This window comes from Hyla sarda, unplaced genomic scaffold, assembly GCF_029499605.1.
Source record: "Hyla sarda isolate aHylSar1 unplaced genomic scaffold, aHylSar1.hap1 scaffold_1078, whole genome shotgun sequence".
Classification (NCBI taxonomy): domain Eukaryota; kingdom Metazoa; phylum Chordata; class Amphibia; order Anura; family Hylidae; genus Hyla; species Hyla sarda.
Genome location: NW_026607698.1, coordinates 35,506 through 61,588, shown reverse-complemented (window position 1 = coordinate 61,588; position 26,083 = coordinate 35,506). Strand labels below are relative to the sequence as shown.

At 44.3% G+C, this 26,083-nt stretch overlaps 7 non-coding genes and 1 pseudogene across 7 annotated transcripts; all 8 read right to left on the bottom strand.

Moving 5' to 3' along the window:
* Positions 1-690: 690 nt before the first annotated feature.
* LOC130300401 (U2 spliceosomal RNA) lies at positions 691-881 on the bottom strand. The gene has a single exon (XR_008851272.1). It is a non-coding gene; the product is annotated as a U2 spliceosomal RNA (small nuclear RNA).
* Positions 882-2,973: 2,092 nt separating this feature from the next.
* LOC130300426 (U2 spliceosomal RNA) lies at positions 2,974-3,163 on the bottom strand. Its single transcript, XR_008851297.1, has one exon. It is a non-coding gene; the product is annotated as a U2 spliceosomal RNA (small nuclear RNA).
* Positions 3,164-10,020: 6,857 nt separating this feature from the next.
* On the bottom strand, positions 10,021-10,211 carry LOC130300400 (U2 spliceosomal RNA). Its single transcript, XR_008851271.1, has one exon. It is a non-coding gene; the product is annotated as a U2 spliceosomal RNA (small nuclear RNA).
* A 2,090-nt stretch (positions 10,212-12,301) lies between these two features.
* LOC130300423 (U2 spliceosomal RNA) lies at positions 12,302-12,492 on the bottom strand. The gene has a single exon (XR_008851294.1). It is a non-coding gene; the product is annotated as a U2 spliceosomal RNA (small nuclear RNA).
* A 2,085-nt stretch (positions 12,493-14,577) lies between these two features.
* On the bottom strand, positions 14,578-14,763 carry LOC130300425 (U2 spliceosomal RNA). The gene has a single exon (XR_008851296.1). It is a non-coding gene; the product is annotated as a U2 spliceosomal RNA (small nuclear RNA).
* Positions 14,764-20,157: 5,394 nt separating this feature from the next.
* Positions 20,158-20,375, bottom strand: LOC130300434 (U2 spliceosomal RNA; annotated as a pseudogene).
* A 2,089-nt stretch (positions 20,376-22,464) lies between these two features.
* On the bottom strand, positions 22,465-22,655 carry LOC130300399 (U2 spliceosomal RNA). Its single transcript, XR_008851270.1, has one exon. It is a non-coding gene; the product is annotated as a U2 spliceosomal RNA (small nuclear RNA).
* A 2,085-nt stretch (positions 22,656-24,740) lies between these two features.
* LOC130300398 (U2 spliceosomal RNA) lies at positions 24,741-24,931 on the bottom strand. The gene has a single exon (XR_008851269.1). It is a non-coding gene; the product is annotated as a U2 spliceosomal RNA (small nuclear RNA).
* Between the last annotated feature and the right edge of the window lie 1,152 nt (positions 24,932-26,083).

Sequence of the window (26,083 nt, the reverse complement as noted above, 5' to 3'; positions counted from 1 at the left end):
AGCAAGGGCCTCGCACCTTCTGATGCATCAGGTAGGTGCACAATAGCATAGCCTAACCCTCTGTACTTTGGTCTATATTGATGCGGGACATAGACAGCCAGCTGATGACCAATCCATTAGTGCAATGGATGGCTGGAAGCATTTGTCTTTGCCTTTGCAATACCACAGAAGCAATGCATGGTCAATGTACAGCAATGACACACCTGTGTGAACAGCCAGGAGACCCCCCCATGTTATGTTACATAGTTACATAGTTAGTACGGTCGAAAAAAGACATATGTCCATCAAGTTCAACCAGGGAATTAAGGGGTAGGGGTGTGGCGCGATATTGGGGAAGGGATGAGATTTTATATTTCTTCATAAGCATTAATCTTATTTTGTCAATTAGGAACATTCAGCACCCACCCGCTATCAAGGCAGCTGCCTATCATGTCATGCCCTACCTGCACAGGTGTGCTGGCTACTCAAATGATCCAATTAAGGAGGCCATTTAGTCAGCAGCAGCAGAAGTCCTGTGCCTGGACGCTCCAACAGCGGCCAGACACAAGCAGAAGCAGCAGAAGCAGCAGCAGCAGCACCACCTTTTGTTTTTTGGCTGCAGCAGCAGCAAGGCCCACAGGGCTGGCTAGCTGGCTAGCCAGCAAGCAGGTAGCAATGAAAGTAGGAATCTTTCTTTTTAACCCTGTAAGGGGGTGGTGCACTGTACCCGAAGATACTGCCATATCGGGTCAATGCATAGGGCGACGGAAGCAAGCTTCGAAATCGGCCCCCGTTCTCAAAAATCCATTTAATATATGGTCCCCAGATAGGGGACGTATCAGATATTAAACTGATAAGAACAGATACTACACTTGATCTTAGCCAAAAGGCCGAGAAGCGATAACCGTGAAAGGGGCGGGCCCAACAAGGTCCCCTTCATGGGCACTATCACTGCTTGCTGTCAGGGAGGCTGCCAGACAATTTTCCATGCACACTCTGGGCTGGGGGGCAGTCAACCACCAGTACACACAGCAGAACCTAAACCCATACCATTATTGCTAAGCAGCAAGACAGGGGCCCATTGCACTCCCACGGGGCCTTTTTAAATGCAATCCATAACCCGGATTTGCCAGGAACCCTTCTTACTCCTCCTACTTGCATGTGACACTGGGCTTAGGATCTGCATAGGAAACACACACACAAGCACACACCTACCTTTGTTGCCTGCAGATGCCTCCTTGGCTGTCCCCAAACGGTATCAAACCAACACCCACGGGAAGCTGTAAGCATAGAGGACATGCCTGCACCCCATTGGACTTACCTGTGTGGGTTAAATCCGGGTTATTTGACAACCTATGGCGGTGATGGTTCTGCTCAGGCAGAGCAGTGCTGATGCTCCTCATAAAGCTGTCGCTGCTGTGAAGGTTCTAGGTGACATCACAAATCCCTATAGTTACATACACAACAAAGCTGGGTTGTTGTTGTTTACACTCTGCAAGGCCTGTGGAAGTGAGTGACATCATAGCACTGTAGTTCTGAGGGTTCTAGATGGATGCAACAATCTCCTGTTGCTTCTATGAAGGCCATAATAGACGACATCACCAAACAGCTCCATAGTCACATACACAGCAAAGGAGAGATGTTGTTTACACCTAGTGATGTCAGTGGTATTGAGTGACATCACAGCACAGTGCTAAGGCTCCTGGGCCTGGACACAGCAGCGGCTGCAATATCTCAACGGAGAATACGTTTATATATATGTGTGTGTGTGCGCGTATATATATATATATATATATATATATATATATATATATATATATATTTCTCCGCCGAAATCACTTTTAAACCCATTTCCACCTTTTTTTCCCTTCTCTTCCTCTTACTTTTTTTTCACGTTTTTTTACGTTTTTCTCCTTTTCGCCTCTTTTCTGGGCGTATTATTCTTCTTTTTCTTCTTTTTTTTCGTCTAATGCATACCCCATCAGTGCAGCAATGCTTATTCAATACCGCCAGCAGATGGAGACACTGGGGGATAATTTTCTAAGGATTTATACTGATTTTTCCTGTCTGAATTTGTCGCACAGAAAGTTGCAGGCCAAATATGTGTGACATTTCTGCGACTTTAGCTTCTAGAGCATTTTTACAACATTATACATAGGTGCTGAATACATAAAAAGCGACTGTTCAGCGACAGACAAGTCGCATCGGCTGAAAGTAGGCCAGAATGTCAGTCCATGTTGGAGCAGGTTTAGATACAGTCTAAAGTATAGATCTCAAAGTCTGTGCACAGAATTTAGCAAGGGCCTCGCACCTTCTGATGCATCAGGTAGGTGCACAATAGCATAGCCTAACCCTCTGTACTTTGGTCTATATTGATGCGGGACATAGACAGCCAGCTGATGACCAATCCATTAGTGCAATGGATGGCTGGAAGCATTTGTCTTTGCCTTTGCAATACCACAGAAGCAATGCATGGTCAATGTACAGCAATGACACACCTGTGTGAACAGCCAGGAGACCCCCCCCCCCCCCCCATGTTATGTTACATAGTTACATAGTTAGTACGGTCGAAAAAAGACATATGTCCATCAAGTTCAACCAGGGAATTAAGGGGTAGGGGTGTGGCGCGATATTGGGGAAGGGATGAGATTTTATATTTCTTCATAAGCATTAATCTTATTTTGTCAATTAGGAACATTCAGCACCCACCCGCTATCAAGGCAGCTGCCTATCATGTCATGCCCTACCTGCACAGGTGTGCTGGCTACTCAAATGATCCAATTAAGGAGGCCATTTAGTCAGCAGCAGCAGAAGTCCTGTGCCTGGACGCTCCAACAGCGGCCAGACACAAGCAGAAGCAGCAGAAGCAGCAGCAGCAGCACCACCTTTTGTTTTTTGGCTGCAGCAGCAGCAAGGCCCACAGGGCTGGCTAGCTGGCTAGCCAGCAAGCAGGTAGCAATGAAAGTAGGAATCTTTCTTTTTAACCCTGTAAGGGGGTGGTGCACTGTACCCGAAGATACTGCCATATCGGGTCAATGCATAGGGCGACGGAAGCAAGCTTCGAAATCGGCCCCCGTTCTCAAAAATCCATTTAATATATGGTCCCCAGATAGGGGACGTATCAGATATTAAACTGATAAGAACAGATTTTTTTACATTTTTATTGAAAAAAACTCAAAAACTTAAATACATCACAAAAAATGTTTACAATACATCAAATACTGTTTTCCATAAATGTAAATTCCACATAGCTAATGCTTTTTTCTGCCCATATCTCTTTTTATCAATTAAATAGTACAAGTAAACTTCACTGTATATCATCTTCAAACATTCTTTTTCACAAATAAAATCTCTTTTGAAGACAAGGATATTACGAACTTTCCATAATACATTTTTTGTACAGTTGATAAAAATCCACAAAATTCTCTCTTTTTCTTTCATAACTCCATCACTTTTGCCATATAAAACAACTTCATGATTTAAAACTTTTAGACCTGTTAGGAATTTCAATAAAGAACCAATTAGTCTAAAAACCTTTTGTGCAAAATAACAATTCCAGAAAAGGTGCAAAACAGTTTCATCTATATTGCAATTATCCCGGGGACAGACACATACAGCATTTAGACCTCTTCTATATTGGAAAAATCTTACCGGAAGACACTCATGGATAATCATCCATGCTAAATCCTTGTGCTCATTAAAAAGATATGGCTCGTTTACCTTTTTCCATATTTGTACACACCTATTATAAGAAAAATTAGAGACCATACATATTTCTTCTTGCAAATTTAACTGTACTTCTATCTTGCGAGCATCCCTCAAGGTTAACAAGTCAAAGTCTTTAAGGTTATACATACGTATAATTTTTTCTAAGATGGCATAATGTTTAGGCGGAGTTAAAAGTACAGGAGAAGATAATGATAAAAACACCCATTCTCTTTTTCTAAAAATATGTCCCGCAGAGTACTTTAAAAAACAGGACCATACACTTTTCATAAAAAGTCCCCTAAAACACCAACTAAAAAACCTTAAGTATAAAAATTTTCTAATACAGGGAACCTGTTTTCCTCCATTTTTTTGTGACTTATACATAGTATCTCTTTTTAATTTTTCTGCTTTAGAACTCCATAGAAACTCAAAGAGAATCCTCTGAAGTTGCCTAGACATAAGTTCATTAGGAGGATAAATCATATTTAAATAGAGCATAATGGGTATTAGCATAGCCTTAATCACCAAAATTTTACCTTCTAAGGATAATTTCCTTAGGGACCAAAAGTCTACCTTTTTCTTTACCTTTTCTTTTACCATTAGCCAACTTTCCTCACCATTGTTATTTTTATCAAAGATGACTCCAAGGATTTTTATTTTTTCTGACTGTAATTTTAGGTTTGGTATTTGCACGTTTTCCCATTTACCTATATAAAAACAGTCACATTTAGATAAATTAAGTTTAAAAGCAGAAGCTTTACAAAAGAAATCAGTAACATCAACAACTCTTTGTAAAGAGAAGGCACTTTCACAAAAAACATTAATATCATCCATATAGCCACACACTTTAAGGGTGGCATTATTACCTCCAGGAACTGGCACTCCTTTTATTATTTTATCATTCCTTATTAAGTTTAACAGAGGTTCTATTGCACATATAAACAGTATAGGAGACAGAGGGCAGCCTTGCTTTACCCCTGATGATAAATTAATAAAATCTGTAAGGAAACCATTTATTAAAATCCTGCTAAAAGAACCTTTATATAAGAGAGCAATTTGCTTAATAAATATGTTAGGAAAACCCATGCGTTGTAAAACCATCCATAAAAAACAATGTGATACTCTATCGAACGCTTTATGAAAATCTAGAGATAGAATGGCTAGATTTTGATTCCGCTCTTGCTGATACCATATGACGTCCCTAATAGCATTTAAAGGTTCAGCTACACTCCTTCCTGGGACACCACATACCTGATCCACATGGATGACCTTGTACAAAAACGGCTTCATTCTGTTAACAAAAATTTTTGACATAATCTTATAATCAACATTAAGAAGCGTAATTGGTCTCCAATTTTCTAAGCTGTTCCTATCCCCCTTTTTGGGGATCAGAGACACTATACCACTCCTCCAAGATAAAGGTAGAACATCAGAATTAAAAGCCTCCTTAAAAATATTAAGCAAATCATCTTTAAAAATTTCCCAAAAGGTTTTATAAAACTCTACAGGAAGTCCATCAGAACCTGGTGTTTTACCTGTGGATAAACTTTTAGCAGCAATTTCTAATTCTTGGCATCTTACTTCTGTGCAAAGTGCATCTTGGTCCTCCTTACTTAAACCGCAATCTAAAGTGCTTAGGAGAAAATTAGCAGCAGATATATCAATGGGTTTCTCATTAAACAGATCTTGATAAAAGGATTTAGCTTTGGATAACATTCCTACATTAGTAGTTTCATCCTCAATGTTAATCATTAACTTTTTTGTTTCCATTACCTTTTTAAAAAAGAATCTTGTACACTTTTCATCCTTCTCTTTACATTCAACTTTGGAGTTAAAAATTATTTCTTTCCCTTTGTTAGTTATAGCCTTCTGAATATCACTTTTAACACTTAAAATCAGATCGTCTACATATACACCCAGCTCTTTGAGTTGATAATAGGTTTGTAGTTTTGTGTTAAGATCTCTATACCATTTCAATTTCTCTTTTGTTTTTTTAACACCCATCTTAATAAAATACTCTTTAAATTTTACCTTGCAGAATTCCCACCATGCTAAAAGAGAATTAAAATTAGTCCTTGAGTTCTGCAATTTTTTAAAAAGATAGATGAAATTACATTTAATTTCTTCATCTTCAAGCAAAGAGACATTCAGACGCCAGACTCCTTTGGCTCTGCAAACCCCATCAAACTTACATGTAGCAGATAAAATCTTATGATCTGAAAAAAAGGTAGAAGTCAATTGCATATTCCCATAAAATGCAAATCCAGAAGCAAAAATATAATCAATCCTTGACATATAAAGGCTATTCCCCCAGGTATACCCAGGGTCATTAGGGAAAGAGGTTCTCCACAAATCTTTTAAATTAAAATCAACTCTAAAATCCTTTAGTTGTTTTTCAGTCTTATCTTTCCTTTGTTCAGATCCTCCAGCCCGCTCCTCTCCTGCCATTATACAATTAAAATCACCAGCGATGATAAGCGGGGATGAACCCGGTAAATAAAACTGAATTTTCTCTAATAAATCAGATCTTTCATCCTTATCTGGAGAGGCATATACATTTAAAAGTCTCATATTCATGTCATTATAAATAATATGAACGAGCAGGGCTCTACCGGGTACAATGTCTGTGAAGGAGGTAACTTTATACTCACTGCTCTTGAACAGTATGCCAACACCAGTCACTTTCCTCTCATTATCCCCTGACCACACAGACGGGCCAAGAGTCCATTCAGATCTCAAAGATGAATAATTGATATCATAATCAATGGCACATTCCTGTAAAAATAAAATGTCTGTAGGCAAAGAAGACAAGAAAGAGAATAAAGCAGCCCTCCTCTCCGGGCTCTTCAAACTCCTCACATTGAAGGAGGAGATATTAACACTTGGTAGCTCCTGGGTCATTCATTATCCTCAGACAAAGAACCCCAATCTGCAGGTGGTGACACAAATTCCTCAATATTAACAGGGTCGGATGCTGTTATAACCTTTTGGCAGACAATCTCCACATTCCCCTCGTCCGCACTAACTCGACCACTCCTTTTGATGTTAAGGCCCTTTTCCTCTTTCCGGTCTCTGCTTTTCCTCTTTCGCCGTTCTTCTACATCCATCTCCTCTGTATCCCTTCTGGGCGGTCCAGGACCCTCAACTTCCATGAGAGGAGAACCCCTCACTTCTGTCTCAGGTCCCACGACCTTCCCCGGGGACACAATGCTTTTGGAGACATGAGCCACAGCAGGTATCACAGGAATTCCGGTAGCAGAAGACTCAGGCATCACTTTCAGGGTGTGGGTCTTAGGCACAGGCACAGCATCCATGGAGCTCTTCCTCATCGAGGGACCAGCCGACGTAGCCACAATATTGGCCCAGGAGCGTTGAGGACAATCCTTAAAAGCGTGTCCTTTCTGCTTACACACATTACACAGAATCTCATTTTGACAGTCCAAAGTGGTGTGGCCTTTTTGGCCACATCTTTTGCAAATAACCACTTCCTCTTTGCAAGATTCTTGTGTATGACCATATTCATGGCATTTCCTGCAATAATACGGCATCCCAGGGTAGAATAAATAGCCACGTTTACGCCCAATTAAAAAATTTGCAGGTGGGCGACACAGACCTCCAATTCCTCTCACATCTTCTCTGAACTTAACAGCAAACTTATGCTTTCCAGTCCAAAAGTCCATTGCATTCATTATTTTATGAGAGTATTTGACTTCCGCACAATATTGGTTTAAAAATAAGACAATGTCTCTTATATCCACGTATGGATCGTGCATAGTAACCACCAGTGGAACATCGCCATTAGAATATAGAGCAATAAAAACAAGTCCTTTCATATCCTCCTCATTGGCAAGCTCCCGAACTTTCTCAAACATATGGTCACATGCAGATGCGGAAGTCAAGGTAAGAATGAAAAGTCCTTTACCTGGGTCTTTTAGGCAAAACACATCTTCTCTCTGAATGTGCAATAAATCCAGCATAATTCTCTTGACAAAAAATTCCAAAGTCATCTTCTCCTTTTTCTCCTCATCCACTTCAATACGGAAGGTGTTCTTAATCCGAGTTTCAGTATGCGCAGCAAACCTAAGGGTCGCCATGGGGGATCGCCTTCCCGTTCTTTGTAAGTCCTCCTCCTATAGCAGCATGAGGCTTAAGACGGCTAAAAAACCGCCGATGCCTCAAGGCCGAAGGTTCGACGAACTCAGAGCCCCTTGACAAGATACAAGATCTTAGCCAAAAGGCCGAGAAGCGATAACCGTGAAAGGGGCGGGCCCAACAAGGTCCCCTTCATGGGCACTATCACTGCTTGCTGTCAGGGAGGCTGCCAGACAATTTTCCATGCACACTCTGGGCTGGGGGGCAGTCAACCACCAGTACACACAGCAGAACCTAAACCCATACCATTATTGCTAAGCAGCAAGACAGGGGCCCATTGCACTCCCACGGGGCCTTTTTAAATGCAATCCATAACCCGGATTTGCCAGGAACCCTTCTTACTCCTCCTACTTGCATGTGACACTGGGCTTAGGATCTGCATAGGAAACACACACACAAGCACACACCTACCTTTGTTGCCTGCAGATGCCTCCTTGGCTGTCCCCAAACGGTATCAAACCAACACCCACGGGAAGCTGTAAGCATAGAGGACATGCCTGCACCCCATTGGACTTACCTGTGTGGGTTAAATCCGGGTTATTTGACAACCTATGGCGGTGATGGTTCTGCTCAGGCAGAGCAGTGCTGATGCTCCTCATAAAGCTGTCGCTGCTGTGAAGGTTCTAGGTGACATCACAAATCCCTATGGTTACATACACAACAAAGCTGGGTTGTTGTTGTTTACACTCTGCAAGGCCTGTGGAAGTGAGTGACATCATAGCACTGTAGTTCTGAGGGTTCTAGATGGATGCAACAATCTCCTGTTGCTTCTATGAAGGCCATAATAGACGACATCACCAAACAGCTCCATAGTCACATACACAGCAAAGGAGAGATGTTGTTTACACCTAGTGATGTCAGTGGTATTGAGTGACATCACAGCACAGTGCTAAGGCTCCTGGGCCTGGACACAGCAGCGGCTGCAATATCTCAACGGAGAATACGTTTATATATATGTGTGTGTGTGCGCGTATATATATATATATATATATATATATATATATATATATATTTCTCCGCCGAAATCACTTTTAAACCCATTTCCACCTTTTTTTCCCTTCTCTTCCTCTTACTTTTTTTTCACGTTTTTTTACGTTTTTCTCCTTTTCGCCTCTTTTCTGGGCGTATTATTCTTCTTTTTCTTCTTTTTTTTCGTCTAATGCATACCCCATCAGTGCAGCAATGCTTATTCAATACCGCCAGCAGATGGAGACACTGGGGGATAATTTTCTAAGGATTTATACTGATTTTTCCTGTCTGAATTTGTCGCACAGAAAGTTGCAGGCCAAATATGTGTGACATTTCTGCGACTTTAGCTTCTAGAGCATTTTTACAACATTATACATAGGTGCTGAATACATAAAAAGCGACTGTTCAGCGACAGACAAGTCGCATCGGCTGAAAGTAGGCCAGAATGTCAGTCCATGTTGGAGCAGGTTTAGATACAGTCTAAAGTATAGATCTCAAAGTCTGTGCACAGAATTTAGCAAGGGCCTCGCACCTTCTGATGCATCAGGTAGGTGCACAATAGCATAGCCTAACCCTCTGTACTTTGGTCTATATTGATGCGGGACATAGACAGCCAGCTGATGACCAATCCATTAGTGCAATGGATGGCTGGAAGCATTTGTCTTTGCCTTTGCAATACCACAGAAGCAATGCATGGTCAATGTACAGCAATGACACACCTGTGTGAACAGCCAGGAGACCCCCCCCCCCCCATGTTATGTTACATAGTTACATAGTTAGTACGGTCGAAAAAAGACATATGTCCATCAAGTTCAACCAGGGAATTAAGGGGTAGGGGTGTGGCGCGATATTGGGGAAGGGATGAGATTTTATATTTCTTCATAAGCATTAATCTTATTTTGTCAATTAGGAACATTCAGCACCCACCCGCTATCAAGGCAGCTGCCTATCATGTCATGCCCTACCTGCACAGGTGTGCTGGCTACTCAAATGATCCAATTAAGGAGGCCATTTAGTCAGCAGCAGCAGAAGTCCTGTGCCTGGACGCTCCAACAGCGGCCAGACACAAGCAGAAGCAGCAGAAGCAGCAGCAGCAGCACCACCTTTTGTTTTTTGGCTGCAGCAGCAGCAAGGCCCACAGGGCTGGCTAGCTGGCTAGCCAGCAAGCAGGTAGCAATGAAAGTAGGAATCTTTCTTTTTAACCCTGTAAGGGGGTGGTGCACTGTACCCGAAGATACTGCCATATCGGGTCAATGCATAGGGCGACGGAAGCAAGCTTCGAAATCGGCCCCCGTTCTCAAAAATCCATTTAATATATGGTCCCCAGATAGGGGACGTATCAGATATTAAACTGATAAGAACAGATACTACACTTGATCTTAGCCAAAAGGCCGAGAAGCGATAACCGTGAAAGGGGCGGGCCCAACAAGGTCCCCTTCATGGGCACTATCACTGCTTGCTGTCAGGGAGGCTGCCAGACAATTTTCCATGCACACTCTGGGCTGGGGGGCAGTCAACCACCAGTACACACAGCAGAACCTAAACCCATACCATTATTGCTAAGCAGCAAGACAGGGGCCCATTGCACTCCCACGGGGCCTTTTTAAATGCAATCCATAACCCGGATTTGCCAGGAACCCTTCTTACTCCTCCTACTTGCATGTGACACTGGGCTTAGGATCTGCATAGGAAACACACACACAAGCACACACCTACCTTTGTTGCCTGCAGATGCCTCCTTGGCTGTCCCCAAACGGTATCAAACCAACACCCACGGGAAGCTGTAAGCATAGAGGACATGCCTGCACCCCATTGGACTTACCTGTGTGGGTTAAATCCGGGTTATTTGACAACCTATGGCGGTGATGGTTCTGCTCAGGCAGAGCAGTGCTGATGCTCCTCATAAAGCTGTCGCTGCTGTGAAGGTTCTAGGTGACATCACAAATCCCTATGGTTACATACACAACAAAGCTGGGTTGTTGTTGTTTACACTCTGCAAGGCCTGTGGAAGTGAGTGACATCATAGCACTGTAGTTCTGAGGGTTCTAGATGGATGCAACAATCTCCTGTTGCTTCTATGAAGGCCATAATAGACGACATCACCAAACAGCTCCATAGTCACATACACAGCAAAGGAGAGATGTTGTTTACACCTAGTGATGTCAGTGGTATTGAGTGACATCACAGCACAGTGCTAAGGCTCCTGGGCCTGGACACAGCAGCGGCTGCAATATCTCAACGGAGAATACGTTTATATATATGTGTGTGTGTGCGCGTATATATATATATATATATATATATATATATATATATATATATTTCTCCGCCGAAATCACTTTTAAACCCATTTCCACCTTTTTTTCCCTTCTCTTTCTCTTACTTTTTTTTCAAGTTTTTTTACGTTTTTCTCCTTTTCGCCTCTTTTCTGGGCGTATTATTCTTCTTTTTCTTCTTTTTTTTCGTCTAATGCATACCCCATCAGTGCAGCAATGCTTATTCAATACCGCCAGCAGATGGAGACACTGGGGGATAATTTTCTAAGGATTTATACTGATTTTTCCTGTCTGAATTTGTCGCACAGAAAGTTGCAGGCCAAATATGTGTGACATTTCTGCGACTTTAGCTTCTAGAGCATTTTTACAACATTATACATAGGTGCTGAATACATAAAAAGCGACTGTTCAGCGACAGACAAGTCGCATCGGCTGAAAGTAGGCCAGAATGTCAGTCCATGTTGGAGCAGGTTTAGATACAGTCTAAAGTATAGATCTCAAAGTCTGTGCACAGAATTTAGCAAGGGCCTCGCACCTTCTGATGCATCAGGTAGGTGCACAATAGCATAGCCTAACCCTCTGTACTTTGGTCTATATTAATGCGGGACATAGACAGCCAGCTGATGACCAATCCATTAGTGCAATGGATGGCTGGAAGCATTTGTCTTTGCCTTTGCAATACCACAGAAGCAATGCATGGTCAATGTACAGCAATGACACACCTGTGTGAACAGCCAGGAGACCCCCCCCCCCCCCCCCCATGTTATGTTACATAGTTACATAGTTAGTACGGTCGAAAAAAGACATATGTCCATCAAGTTCAACCAGGGAATTAAGGGGTAGGGGTGTGGCGCGATATTGGGGAAGGGATGAGATTTTATATTTCTTCATAAGCATTAATCTTATTTTGTCAATTAGGAACATTCAGCACCCACCCGCTATCAAGGCAGCTGCCTATCATGTCATGCCCTACCTGCACAGGTGTGCTGGCTACTCAAATGATCCAATTAAGGAGGCCATTTAGTCAGCAGCAGCAGAAGTCCTGTGCCTGGACGCTCCAACAGCGGCCAGACACAAGCAGAAGCAGCAGAAGCAGCAGCAGCAGCACCACCTTTTGTTTTTTGGCTGCAGCAGCAGCAAGGCCCACAGGGCTGGCTAGCTGGCTAGCCAGCAAGCAGGTAGCAATGAAAGTAGGAATCTTTCTTTTTAACCCTGTAAGGGGGTGGTGCACTGTACCCGAAGATACTGCCATATCGGGTCAATGCATAGGGCGACGGAAGCAAGCTTCGAAATCGGCCCCCGTTCTCAAAAATCCATTTAATATATGATCCCCAGATAGGGGACGTATCAGATATTAAACTGATAAGAACAGATACTACACTTGATCTTAGCCAAAAGGCCGAGAAGCGATAACCGTGAAAGGGGCGGGCCCAACAAGGTCCCCTTCATGGGCACTATCACTGCTTGCTGTCAGGGAGGCTGCCAGACAATTTTCCATGCACACTCTGGGCTGGGGGGCAGTCAACCACCAGTACACACAGCAGAACCTAAACCCATACCATTATTGCTAAGCAGCAAGACAGGGGCCCATTGCACTCCCACGGGGCCTTTTTAAATGCAATCCATAACCCGGATTTGCCAGGAACCCTTCTTACTCCTCCTACTTGCATGTGACACTGGGCTTAGGATCTGCATAGGAAACACACACACAAGCACACACCTACCTTTGTTGCCTGCAGATGCCTCCTTGGCTGTCCCCAAACGGTATCAAACCAACACCCACGGGAAGCTGTAAGCATAGAGGACATGCCTGCACCCCATTGGACTTACCTGTGTGGGTTAAATCCGGGTTATTTGACAACCTATGGCGGTGATGGTTCTGCTCAGGCAGAGCAGTGCTGATGCTCCTCATAAAGCTGTCGCTGCTGTGAAGGTTCTAGGTGACATCACAAATCCCTATGGTTACATACACAACAAAGCTGGGTTGTTGTTGTTTACACTCTGCAAGGCCTGTGGAAGTGAGTGACATCATAGCACTGTAGTTCTGAGGGTTCTAGATGGATGCAACAATCTCCTGTTGCTTCTATGAAGGCCATAATAGACGACATCACCAAACAGCTCCATAGTCACATACACAGCAAAGGAGAGATGTTGTTTACACCTAGTGATGTCAGTGGTATTGAGTGACATCACAGCACAGTGCTAAGGCTCCTGGGCCTGGACACAGCAGCGGCTGCAATATCTCAACGGAGAATACGTTTATATATATGTGTGTGTGTGCGCGTATATATATATATATATATATATATATATATATATATATATTTCTCCGCCGAAATCACTTTTAAACCCATTTCCACCTTTTTTTCCCTTCTCTTCCTCTTACTTTTTTTTCACGTTTTTTTACGTTTTTCTCCTTTTCGCCTCTTTTCTGGGCGTATTATTCTTCTTTTTCTTCTTTTTTTTCGTCTAATGCATACCCCATCAGTGCAGCAATGCTTATTCAATACCGCCAGCAGATGGAGACACTGGGGGATAATTTTCTAAGGATTTATACTGATTTTTCCTGTCTGAATTTGTCGCACAGAAAGTTGCAGGCCAAATATGTGTGACATTTCTGCGACTTTAGCTTCTAGAGCATTTTTACAACATTATACATAGGTGCTGAATACATAAAAAGCGACTGTTCAGCGACAGACAAGTCGCATCGGCTGAAAGTAGGCCAGAATGTCAGTCCATGTTGGAGCAGGTTTAGATACAGTCTAAAGTATAGATCTCAAAGTCTGTGCACAGAATTTAGCAAGGGCCTCGCACCTTCTGATGCATCAGGTAGGTGCACAATAGCATAGCCTAACCCTCTGTACTTTGGTCTATATTGATGCGGGACACAGACAGCCAGCTGATGACCAATCCATTAGTGCAATGGATGGCTGGAAGCATTTGTCTTTGCCTTTGCAATACCACAGAAGCAATGCATGGTCAATGTACAGCAATGACACACCTGTGTGAACAGCCAGGAGACCCCCCCCCCCCCCCATGTTATGTTACATAGTTACATAGTTAGTACGGTCGAAAAAAGACATATGTCCATCAAGTTCAACCAGGGAATTAAGGGGTAGGGGTGTGGCGCGATATTGGGGAAGGGATGAGATTTTATATTTCTTCATAAGCATTAATCTTATTTTGTCAATTAGGAACATTCAGCACCCACCCGCTATCAAGGCAGCTGCCTATCATGTCATGCCCTACCTGCACAGGTGTGCTGGCTACTCAAATGATCCAATTAAGGAGGCCATTTAGTCAGCAGCAGCAGAAGTCCTGTGCCTGGACGCTCCAACAGCGGCCAGACACAAGCAGAAGCAGCAGAAGCAGCAGCAGCAGCACCACCTTTTGTTTTTTGGCTGCAGCAGCAGCAAGGCCCACAGGGCTGGCTAGCTGGCTAGCCAGCAAGCAGGTAGCAATGAAAGTAGGAATCTTTCTTTTTAACCCTGTAAGGGGGTGGTGCACTGTACCCGAAGATACTGCCATATCGGGTCAATGCATAGGGCGACGGAAGCAAGCTTCGAAATCGGCCCCCGTTCTCAAAAATCCATTTAATATATGGTCCCCAGATAGGGGACGTATCAGATATTAAACTGATAAGAACAGATAAGGTTTCAACAAAATTTTATTGAATAAATAAGAAACCATACAAAATTTAAAATGCAAAATAATAAAAGGTTCACAAAAGTTTTAAAATACAAATAATAAAACCAGTAATAAAAGGAGAAAAAATAAAAATGGCAGGATAAAACATTATACAAATGTCATAAAAACTGATTATACTGTTATTTCGTTCCATAGAGGCAGACACCACATGGATGCTGCCTCGCTGGCCCCCAACTGTTTCTTGTCTCTTAGGTAATAGATGTACATCTCACTCAGGGCCAGCTTTATACAGTTTTTAACATCAATAAAATCATGTTTAAAAAGTAAGATGTTCCTAACTTTCCAGATGGCATTTTTAAAACAATTAATAATCATCCAGCAGATCATCTGCTGTTTAAAATTGGGGCAGTTAAAAAGACCGTAAAAGACACATTCGTGATTAAAATCTTTTAGGCCGCAGGCCCACTTCAAAAGTGGGCCTACCTTCCTCCAAAGCTCCCGTGCAAAAGGGCAGTTCCAAAATATGTGCAGCACCGTTTCGTCCACTCCGCAGCCATCTCTCGGGCACTTGGCTCTCGCCACCAGTCCTCGCCTGTGCTGAAACTCACGAGTAGGGAGGCACTGGTGGACGATTGCCCAGGCAAGATCCCTGTGTACATTCGCCAGAAACTTCCCGTACACGTTCCGCCATACCTTTTTGGATCTTGCCTGTGTGAAATTGGACACTGCCAGGGTAACCTCACTCCGCCTGAGGACCTTTGATACCTTTCTCTGGTCCCCCAGTATGTCAGGCTCCAAATCTTGGAGACCTAGGAGCCTGACTGTCTTTTCCAACACCACATAATGTTTTGGGGGACACAGAAGCACCGGAGCGTTCAGAGGGATGCGCAACCATCTTTTAAAAACCATGCCCGCAGCGTACCTTAAAAAGCAGCTAAAAATGCCATCGGATTTAATAATTTTAAAACAGAAACAGAAATACTTTATGTAAAAGAAAGTAAAAAGGTTAGGAACATCTTTCCCGCCATTATCTTTACTTTTGTACATAAAATCACGCTTTAATTTCTCCATTTTTGAACCCCATAAAAAAGTAAAAACAATTCTAGTTACTTTTTTAATGTATAAAATAGATGGAGGAAATACCATGGCAATGTATAGCATAATAGGGAGTAAAACCATCTTTATTATTAAAATCTTCCCCTCCATGGTAAGGTTTCTAAGATTCCACATTAAAATCTTCTTCTCCATCTTAGCTATAGCTGAATCCCAGTTAGGGCTCCCATCATTGACCTGGTTAAAAACAATACCTAAAACTTTAATTTGATCCTGTTGCATTGTGACTCCTGGGGTGATGGATGAATCCCAGGAGCCAATATAAAAACAGTCACATTTATCTGTGTTTAGCTTAAAACCAGAGACCTCGCAGAAATAGCTGGTGTTCCTCAATGCCCCCCTCATGGATGGAGAGTCCGGGCACAGTATGGTGACATCATCCATGTACCCCAACACCTTTAGATGGGTCCCTCCTCCACCAGGTATCGGTACGCCTCTTACTACCCGGTCTTTTCTGAGGAGGGCCATCAGTGGTTCGATTGCGCAAATAAAAAGGAGTGGGGACAGGGGGCAGCCCTGTTTGACACCTGATAAAAGAGGAACACCGCTGGTTAAAAAGCCATTAACAGAGACTTGACTAAAACAGGATCGGTATAAAAGCATGATTCGGCTTAAAATCGTTTCAGGCACTGCCATCTTTTTAAGAACTAAAAACAGGTATTCATGGGAGACCCTATCAAAGGCTTTTTCAAAGTCTAAGGATAAAATTGCTACAGTTTGATTTCTATCCTTAAAATACCATAAAACATCTCTTAAAATATTTAGGGATTCAGCTATAGACCTTCCAGGTACCCCACAAACCTGATTTGGGTGAATTAATTTATGAATAAAAGGTTTAAAACGGACAGCTAATAACTTGGCTAAAACTTTATAATCAACATTTAAAAGTGTGATGGGGCGCCAATTTTTTAGCATATCCTTTTCACCCTTTTTAAAAAGTAATGATACAATCCCCCTCCTCCAGGAAGGGGGAAGTTCATTAACAATAAAAGTTTCTTTATACAATAAAACCATATCATCCTTTAAAATATCCCAAAAAGCTAAATAAAATTCGATGGGTAAACCATCTTCCCCAGGGGCCTTCCCACTAGAAAAACTTTTAAAAACAAATAAAAGTTCATATCTAAGTTAAGATCACGGGATAAAACCTCCTGGTCTAAAACATCTAGCTTAAAATCAAGGGAATTAAGAACATGTTCTAAAAAGGATGGATTAAGATCTTTCTTATTAAAAAGAAGCTGGTAGAAGTTAAAAACTGCATCTAACATGCCTTTTGGAGTGGATTCACCCTCAAGGTTTTGGATGATATCCCTCCTATTCATCACTTTTTTAAAAAAGAAACGGGAACATTTCTCGCCCTCCTCCAGGTGCTGCACATGTGAGTTAAAAATGATTTGTTTCCCTTTCTTTTCTATGGCATGTTTTATTTCAGTTTTAAGGTTTAAAATATCATTTTCTACATCCATACCAGCTTCTTTCAATTTAAAAAGTACATTTAAACGCATGTTAAGAACATAAAACCACTGTTTTTCCATTTTTGCCTTCTTCTTACCTGCTTTGATAAAAAAAAATCTGATTTTAGATTTGGTGCCCTCCCACCAGTGCAGCATAGGCTCGTGGGGTTTTCTTTGTGATTGCCAGCATTGGTAGGTCCGCACAAACTCCTCTTTTATCTCAGGGTCCTCTAGGAGTGTGGTGTTTAATCTCCAGAGGCCCCTTTTTGCTTTTTGCTCCCCCTCTAGCTCCAGGCCCACCAAGAGGAGCTTATGATCAGAGAAGATATTCTGCTCGAGCGTGCATTTCAGGGGTTTAAAAGCTCTAGAGGAAAAAATAAAATCGATTCTGGAGCTCACTCTTCCATTGGACCATGTGGCGCCTGGGTCCTCCGGCAAGAGATCCTTCCAGCAATCTTTCAAATTAAAATCATCAATAAAATTTTTAAGCAGGTAAGAAGTGCGGTCTTTACGATTAATATCCCCACCCTGCCGGTGTTCCCCATCACGTATGCAGTTAAAATCACCTCCCACCAGCAGGGGGGAAGACCCAACACAAAACAGTGGTAAAATTTCAAATAGTTCTGCCCGCTCCTGTTTATCAGGAGGGGCATACACATTTAAAACACGAATTAAAAGTCCATTAAAATATAGATGAATTAAAAGAGCTCTGCCAGGCACAATCTCAGTTACTGTATGAATAGAAAAGGACTGGCCTCGGCAGAGCAGCCCAACACCCACAGAACGACAGTCATTTGCACCGGACCATATGGATGGGCCCAGCTTCCAGTCTTCTTTTAAGTCTTTATAGTCCATTTTACTAGGGATTCCACATTCTTGTAGCAGGCAAAGGTCAAAGTCACATGTCTCTAGATAAGAAAATAAAGCAGCCCTGCGATCAGGGCTCTTTAAGGACCTCACATTGAGTGAGGCAATTTTTACAGGGATAGGCATCAGTTTATGGAGAGTCCGTGCTTGGAGAATCAAAGTCAATAATAAGCTGCGTACCGTCATCCCCCGCCTGCGGGGTCATCAGCTCCTTGATGTTCTGAGGGTCGGAGCTTGAGATCGATGATGCCCCGACCCTGAGCTCGCTCTCGTCCGAACTACGGCACGCCGCTTTCCTTTGAATGTCTTCCTCTTCTTCTTCTCTTTGTCTTTTAAATGTCACACTGCTGTCCATATCCTCTGTGTTGCTCTCACTCGATGTAATCTCTGGCCCCCGGCTGATGGATCTGCGTCTTCTTTCATCATTTGACGACTGGAACTGCTGCACAGGGGCCTGTGAGGCCTCTTTTCCGGAACCTTTGCCGCTACCTTGGGAAGTTTTCATCGCTTGTTCCCCAGCAAGCGTTGCTGAGGACTGTTGCTCCAACTTCCCCATCGATCGACGATGGCCAGTTTTACCCACCGGGTCCACTGCTGGCGGGGCAGCAAACCCTGGTTTGGCGCCACTTGTCTTCTTGGCCCTGTCCTGTATAGGCGGAGTAACAGGACCGGGCTCAGACCTGGCCACCTGGCTCCCCTTCCGGCGGGCTTTCACCGGGGCCTCTTCGTCCGGAGCAGGGCGACCCTGGGCCAAGCCAGTACCTGGCTTATGCTGCAATTTTGGGTCCACTTTTGCCCCCACCGAGGCCCGTCGGCTGCCACCCGCCACAGGTGAGCCCCCCTTCAGAAGTTTCGGCGGGCTCTTGAGCCAGGTAGGAAGTCGATCGACGTCTTTCAATTTCCCGGGCAGTAAACTCGATCACCCGCCCGGGCTTCGTGGAATCCCCATGGCCTCCCCCTAGCACTACCACCGGTGGGCCCCCCGATGGAGCACCAGAGGTCTTGGGCCTGGACCCATCAGTACCTGCCATCTGGGGTTTGGGCATCTTAAAAAAGGACGTCTTTTGTCCTGTCCCCTCTTTGGGTGGGCCCAGCCTTGACCCACCCATCGTAGTTTTTGCTTTATGGGGACAGGAATTAAATCGTGATTTTCCTCTCCGCAGAGGTTGCACCTTATTGTATGGCTACATCTTGAGGCTATGTGACCTTCTTGGCCACACCTATTGCAGCGAATCACACGCTCCGCGCCGCAGGTCTCCTGGGTGTGGCCAAACCTCAAGCAATTTCGGCAATACATAGGCATTTGAGGATAGAACAGGAAGCCCCGAACTCTCCCGATGGCAAAATTTGGGGGCGGATGGCAAAGACCCCCAAAATACCACCGGGATCCTTACGGAGCTTGACCCAGAACTTCCTCTTGCCGTTCCAGAACCGCACGGAGTTCAAGATTTTGTTTGCGAATCGCACCTCTTCGCAGTATCGCCGAAGAAAAGTGGCTATATCCTCCGTGGTCACATGAGGGCTGTGCATAGCCACCACCAACGGTATATGTTCCTCACCATAGAGGAACTGGAACGAAAGACCGTCGAGTCGATCGTCCCTCTGGTCCGCACCAGACAAGGTTGCATAGATGTTATCGCAACACGCCGTGGCCGTGAAGGTGACGGTATACAGGCCACGGCTTTCCTGGTCATTTAGACACAGGATGTCCTCCCTATTGAGGCGGAAGTAGTCAAGAAGAATCACCTCCGCAATGAAGCGGAGGTTCTTCAACTGACGATGGCTCTCCGACACCTCTATGCGGATGGTATTTCGCATCGACATTTCCCCAGAGGGGAAAGCCCAGGAGAACGGCATCTTCCACACCCAGGGACTAAGCCCCTTCCCCAATAGCAGCAGGGGCTCGGAATCCCGCTATAAAAGCGGAACCCTTACCCAAGGCAGAGGTCGGGGGTACCCTAGGTGCTTCCGAAGCTACAGGTAACGCTCAACGTACCGAAAATGCCTTCTGAGACACAAGGTCCCAGAGACAGGGGGATCGCAACCCGTTGTCCGTGGACTAAGCCCGCTCCCCAATAGCAGCAAGGGGGTGAAGTCCCTCCGTAAGGAGAGACAATCCCCCAAGGCCGAGAAGCGGGGTACCACAGACACCTTCCGACCAGACCAAATGCAGATACTACACTTGATCTTAGCCAAAAGGCCGAGAAGCGATAACCGTGAAAGGGGCGGGCCCAACAAGGTCCCCTTCATGGGCACTATCACTGCTTGCTGTCAGGGAGGCTGCCAGACAATTTTCCATGCACACTCTGGGCTGGGGGGCAGTCAACCACCAGTACACACAGCAGAACCTAAACCCATACCATTATTGCTAAGCAGCAAGACAGGGGCCCATTGCACTCCCACGGGGCCTTTTTAAATGCAATCCATAACCCGGATTTGCCAGGAACCCTTCTTACTCCTCCTACTTGCATGTGACACTGGGCTTAGGATCTGCATAGGAAACACACACACAAGCACACACCTACCTTTGTTGCCTGCAGATGCCTCCTTGGCTGTCCCCAAACGGTATCAAACCAACACCCACGGGAAGCTGTAAGCATAGAGGACATGCCTGCACCCCATTGGACTTACCTGTGTGGGTTAAATCCGGGTTATTTGACAACCTATGGCGGTGATGGTTCTGCTCAGGCAGAGCAGTGCTGATGCTCCTCATAAAGCTGTCGCTGCTGTGAAGGTTCTAGGTGACATCACAAATCCCTATGGTTACATACACAACAAAGCTGGGTTGTTGTTGTTTACACTCTGCAAGGCCTGTGGAAGTGAGTGACATCATAGCACTGTAGTTCTGAGGGTTCTAGATGGATGCAACAATCTCCTGTTGCTTCTATGAAGGCCATAATAGACGACATCACCAAACAGCTCCATAGTCACATACACAGCAAAGGAGAGATGTTGTTTACACCTAGTGATGTCAGTGGTATTGAGTGACATCACAGCACAGTGCTAAGGCTCCTGGGCCTGGACACAGCAGCGGCTGCAATATCTCAACGGAGAATACGTTTATATATATGTGTGTGTGTGCGCGTATATATATATATATATATATATATATATATATATATATATATATATTCTCCGCCGAAATCACTTTTAAACCCATTTCCACCTTTTTTTCCCTTCTCTTCCTCTTACTTTTTTTTCACGTTTTTTTACGTTTTTCTCCTTTTCGCCTCTTTTCTGGGCGTATTATTCTTCTTTTTCTTCTTTTTTTTCGTCTAATGCATACCCCATCAGTGCAGCAATGCTTATTCAATACCGCCAGCAGATGGAGACACTGGGGGATAATTTTCTAAGGATTTATACTGATTTTTCCTGTCTGAATTTGTCGCACAGAAAGTTGCAGGCCAAATATGTGTGACATTTCTGCGACTTTAGCTTCTAGAGCATTTTTACAACATTATACATAGGTGCTGAATACATAAAAAGCGACTGTTCAGCGACAGACAAGTCGCATCGGCTGAAAGTAGGCCAGAATGTCAGTCCATGTTGGAGCAGGTTTAGATACAGTCTAAAGTATAGATCTCAAAGTCTGTGCACAGAATTTAGCAAGGGCCTCGCACCTTCTGATGCATCAGGTAGGTGCACAATAGCATAGCCTAACCCTCTGTACTTTGGTCTATATTGATGCGGGACATAGACAGCCAGCTGATGACCAATCCATTAGTGCAATGGATGGCTGGAAGCATTTGTCTTTGCCTTTGCAATACCACAGAAGCAATGCATGGTCAATGTACAGCAATGACACACCTGTGTGAACAGCCAGGAGACCCCCCCCCCCCCCCCCATGTTATGTTACATAGTTACATAGTTAGTACGGTCGAAAAAAGACATATGTCCATCAAGTTCAACCAGGGAATTAAGGGGTAGGGGTGTGGCGCGATATTGGGGAAGGGATGAGATTTTATATTTCTTCATAAGCATTAATCTTATTTTGTCAATTAGGAACATTCAGCACCCACCCGCTATCAAGGCAGCTGCCTATCATGTCATGCCCTACCTGCACAGGTGTGCTGGCTACTCAAATGATCCAATTAAGGAGGCCATTTAGTCAGCAGCAGCAGAAGTCCTGTGCCTGGACGCTCCAACAGCGGCCAGACACAAGCAGAAGCAGCAGCAGCAGCAGCAGCAGCACCACCTTTTGTTTTTTGGCTGCAGCAGCAAGGCCCACAGGGCTGGCTAGCTGGCTAGCCAGCAAGCAGGTAGCAATGAAAGTAGGAATCTTTCTTTTTAACCCTGTAAGGGGGTGGTGCACTGTACCCGAAGATACTGCCATATCGGGTCAATGCATAGGGCGACGGAAGCAAGCTTCGAAATCGGCCCCCGTTCTCAAAAATCCATTTAATATATGGTCCCCAGATAGGGGACGTATCAGATATTAAACTGATAAGAACAGATACTACACTTGATCTTAGCCAAAAGGCCGAGAAGCGATAACCGTGAAAGGGGCGGGCCCAACAAGGTCCCCTTCATGGGCACTATCACTGCTTGCTGTCAGGGAGGCTGCCAGACAATTTTCCATGCACACTCTGGGCTGGGGGGCAGTCAACCACCAGTACACACAGCAGAACCTAAACCCATACCATTATTGCTAAGCAGCAAGACAGGGGCCCATTGCACTCCCACGGGGCCTTTTTAAATGCAATCCATAACCCGGATTTGCCAGGAACCCTTCTTACTCCTCCTACTTGCATGTGACACTGGGCTTAGGATCTGCATAGGAAACACACACACAAGCACACACCTACCTTTGTTGCCTGCAGATGCCTCCTTGGCTGTCCCCAAACGGTATCAAACCAACACCCACGGGAAGCTGTAAGCATAGAGGACATGCCTGCACCCCATTGGACTTACCTGTGTGGGTTAAATCCGGGTTATTTGACAACCTATGGCGGTGATGGTTCTGCTCAGGCAGAGCAGTGCTGATGCTCCTCATAAAGCTGTCGCTGCTGTGAAGGTTCTAGGTGACATCACAAATCCCTATGGTTACATACACAACAAAGCTGGGTTGTTGTTGTTTACACTCTGCAAGGCCTGTGGAAGTGAGTGACATCATAGCACTGTAGTTCTGAGGGTTCTAGATGGATGCAACAATCTCCTGTTGCTTCTATGAAGGCCATAATAGACGACATCACCAAACAGCTCCATAGTCACATACACAGCAAAGGAGAGATGTTGTTTACACCTAGTGATGTCAGTGGTATTGAGTGACATCACAGCACAGTGCTAAGGCTCCTGGGCCTGGACACAGCAGCGGCTGCAATATCTCAACGGAGAATACGTTTATATATATGTGTGTGTGTGCGCGTATATATATATATATATATATATATATATATATATATATATATATTCTCCGCCGAAATCACTTTTAAACCCATTTCCACCTTTTTTTCCCTTCTCTTCCTCTTACTTTTTTTTCACGTTTTTTTACGTTTTTCTCCTTTTCGCCTCTTTTCTGGGCGTATTATTCTTCTTTTTCTTCTTTTTTTTCGTCTAATGCATACCCCATCAGTGCAGCAATGCTTATTCAATACCGCCAGCAGATGGAGACACTGGGGGATAATTTTCTAAGGATTTATACTGATTTTTCCTGTCTGAATTTGTCGCACAGAAAGTTGCAGGCCAAATATGTGTGACATTTCTGCGACTTTAGCTTCTAGAGCATTTTTACAACATTATACATAGGTGCTGAATACATAAAAAGCGACTGTTCAGCGACAGACAAGTCGCATCGGCTGAAAGTAGGCCAGAATGTCAGTCCATGTTGGAGCAGGTTTAGATACAGTCTAAAGTATAGATCTCAAAGTCTGTGCACAGAATTTAGCAAGGGCCTCGCACCTTCTGATGCATCAGGTAGGTGCACAATAGCATAGCCTAACCCTCTGTACTTTGGTCTATATTGATGCGGGACATAGACAGCCAGCTGATGACCAATCCATTAGTGCAATGGATGGCTGGAAGCATTTGTCTTTGCCTTTGCAATACCACAGAAGCAATGCATGGTCAATGTACAGCAATGACACACCTGTGTGAACAGCCAGGAGACCCCCCCCCCCCCCCATGTTATGTTACATAGTTACATAGTTAGTACGGTCGAAAAAAGACATATGTCCATCAAGTTCAACCAGGGAATTAAGGGGTAGGGGTGTGGCGCGATATTGGGGAAGGGATGAGATTTTATATTTCTTCATAAGCATTAATCTTATTTTGTCAATTAGGAACATTCAGCACCCACCCGCTATCAAGGCAGCTGCCTATCATGTCATGCCCTACCTGCACAGGTGTGCTGGCTACTCAAATGATCCAATTAAGGAGGCCATTTAGTCAGCAGCAGCAGAAGTCCTGTGCCTGGACGCTCCAACAGCGGCCAGACACAAGCAGAAGCAGCAGAAGCAGCAGCAGCAGCACCACCTTTTGTTTTTTGGCTGCAGCAGCAAGGCCCACAGGGCTGGCTAGCTGGCTAGCCAGCAAGCAGGTAGCAATGAAAGTAGGAATCTTTCTTTTTAACCCTGTAAGGGGGTGGTGCACTGTACCCGAAGATACTGCCATATCGGGTCAATGCATAGGGCGACGGAAGCAAGCTTCGAAATCGGCCCCCGTTCTCAAAAATCCATTTAATATATGGTCCCCAGATAGGGGACGTATCAGATATTAAACTGATAAGAACAGATACTACACTTGATCTTAGCCAAAAGGCCGAGAAGCGATAACCGTGAAAGGGGCGGGCCCAACAAGGTCCCCTTCATGGGCACTATCACTGCTTGCTGTCAGGGAGGCTGCCAGACAATTTTCCATGCACACTCTGGGCTGGGGGGCAGTCAACCACCAGTACACACAGCAGAACCTAAACCCATACCATTATTGCTAAGCAGCAAGACAGGGGCCCATTGCACTCCCACGGGGCCTTTTTAAATGCAATCCATAACCCGGATTTGCCAGGAACCCTTCTTACTCCTCCTACTTGCATGTGACACTGGGCTTAGGATCTGCATAGGAAACACACACACAAGCACACACCTACCTTTGTTGCCTGCAGATGCCTCCTTGGCTGTCCCCAAACGGTATCAAACCAACACCCACGGGAAGCTGTAAGCATAGAGGACATGCCTGCACCCCATTGGACTTACCTGTGTGGGTTAAATCCGGGTTATTTGACAACCTATGGCGGTGATGGTTCTGCTCAGGCAGAGCAGTGCTGATGCTCCTCATAAAGCTGTCGCTGCTGTGAAGGTTCTAGGTGACATCACAAATCCCTATGGTTACATACACAACAAAGCTGGGTTGTTGTTGTTTACACTCTGCAAGGCCTGTGGAAGTGAGTGACATCATAGCACTGTAGTTCTGAGGGTTCTAGATGGATGCAACAATCTCCTGTTGCTTCTATGAAGGCCATAATAGACGACATCACCAAACAGCTCCATAGTCACATACACAGCAAAGGAGAGATGTTGTTTACACCTAGTGATGTCAGTGGTATTGAGTGACATCACAGCACAGTGCTAAGGCTCCTGGGCCTGGACACAGCAGCGGCTGCAATATCTCAACGGAGAATACGTTTATATATATGTGTGTGTGTGCGCGTATATATATATATATATATATATATATATATATATATATATATATCTCCGCCGAAATCACTTTTAAACCCATTTCCACCTTTTTTTCCCTTCTCTTCCTCTTACTTTTTTTTCACGTTTTTTTACGTTTTTCTCCTTTTCGCCTCTTTTCTGGGCGTATTATTCTTCTTTTTCTTCTTTTTTTTCGTCTAATGCATACCCCATCAGTGCAGCAATGCTTATTCAATACCGCCAGCAGATGGAGACACTGGGGGATAATTTTCTAAGGATTTATACTGAT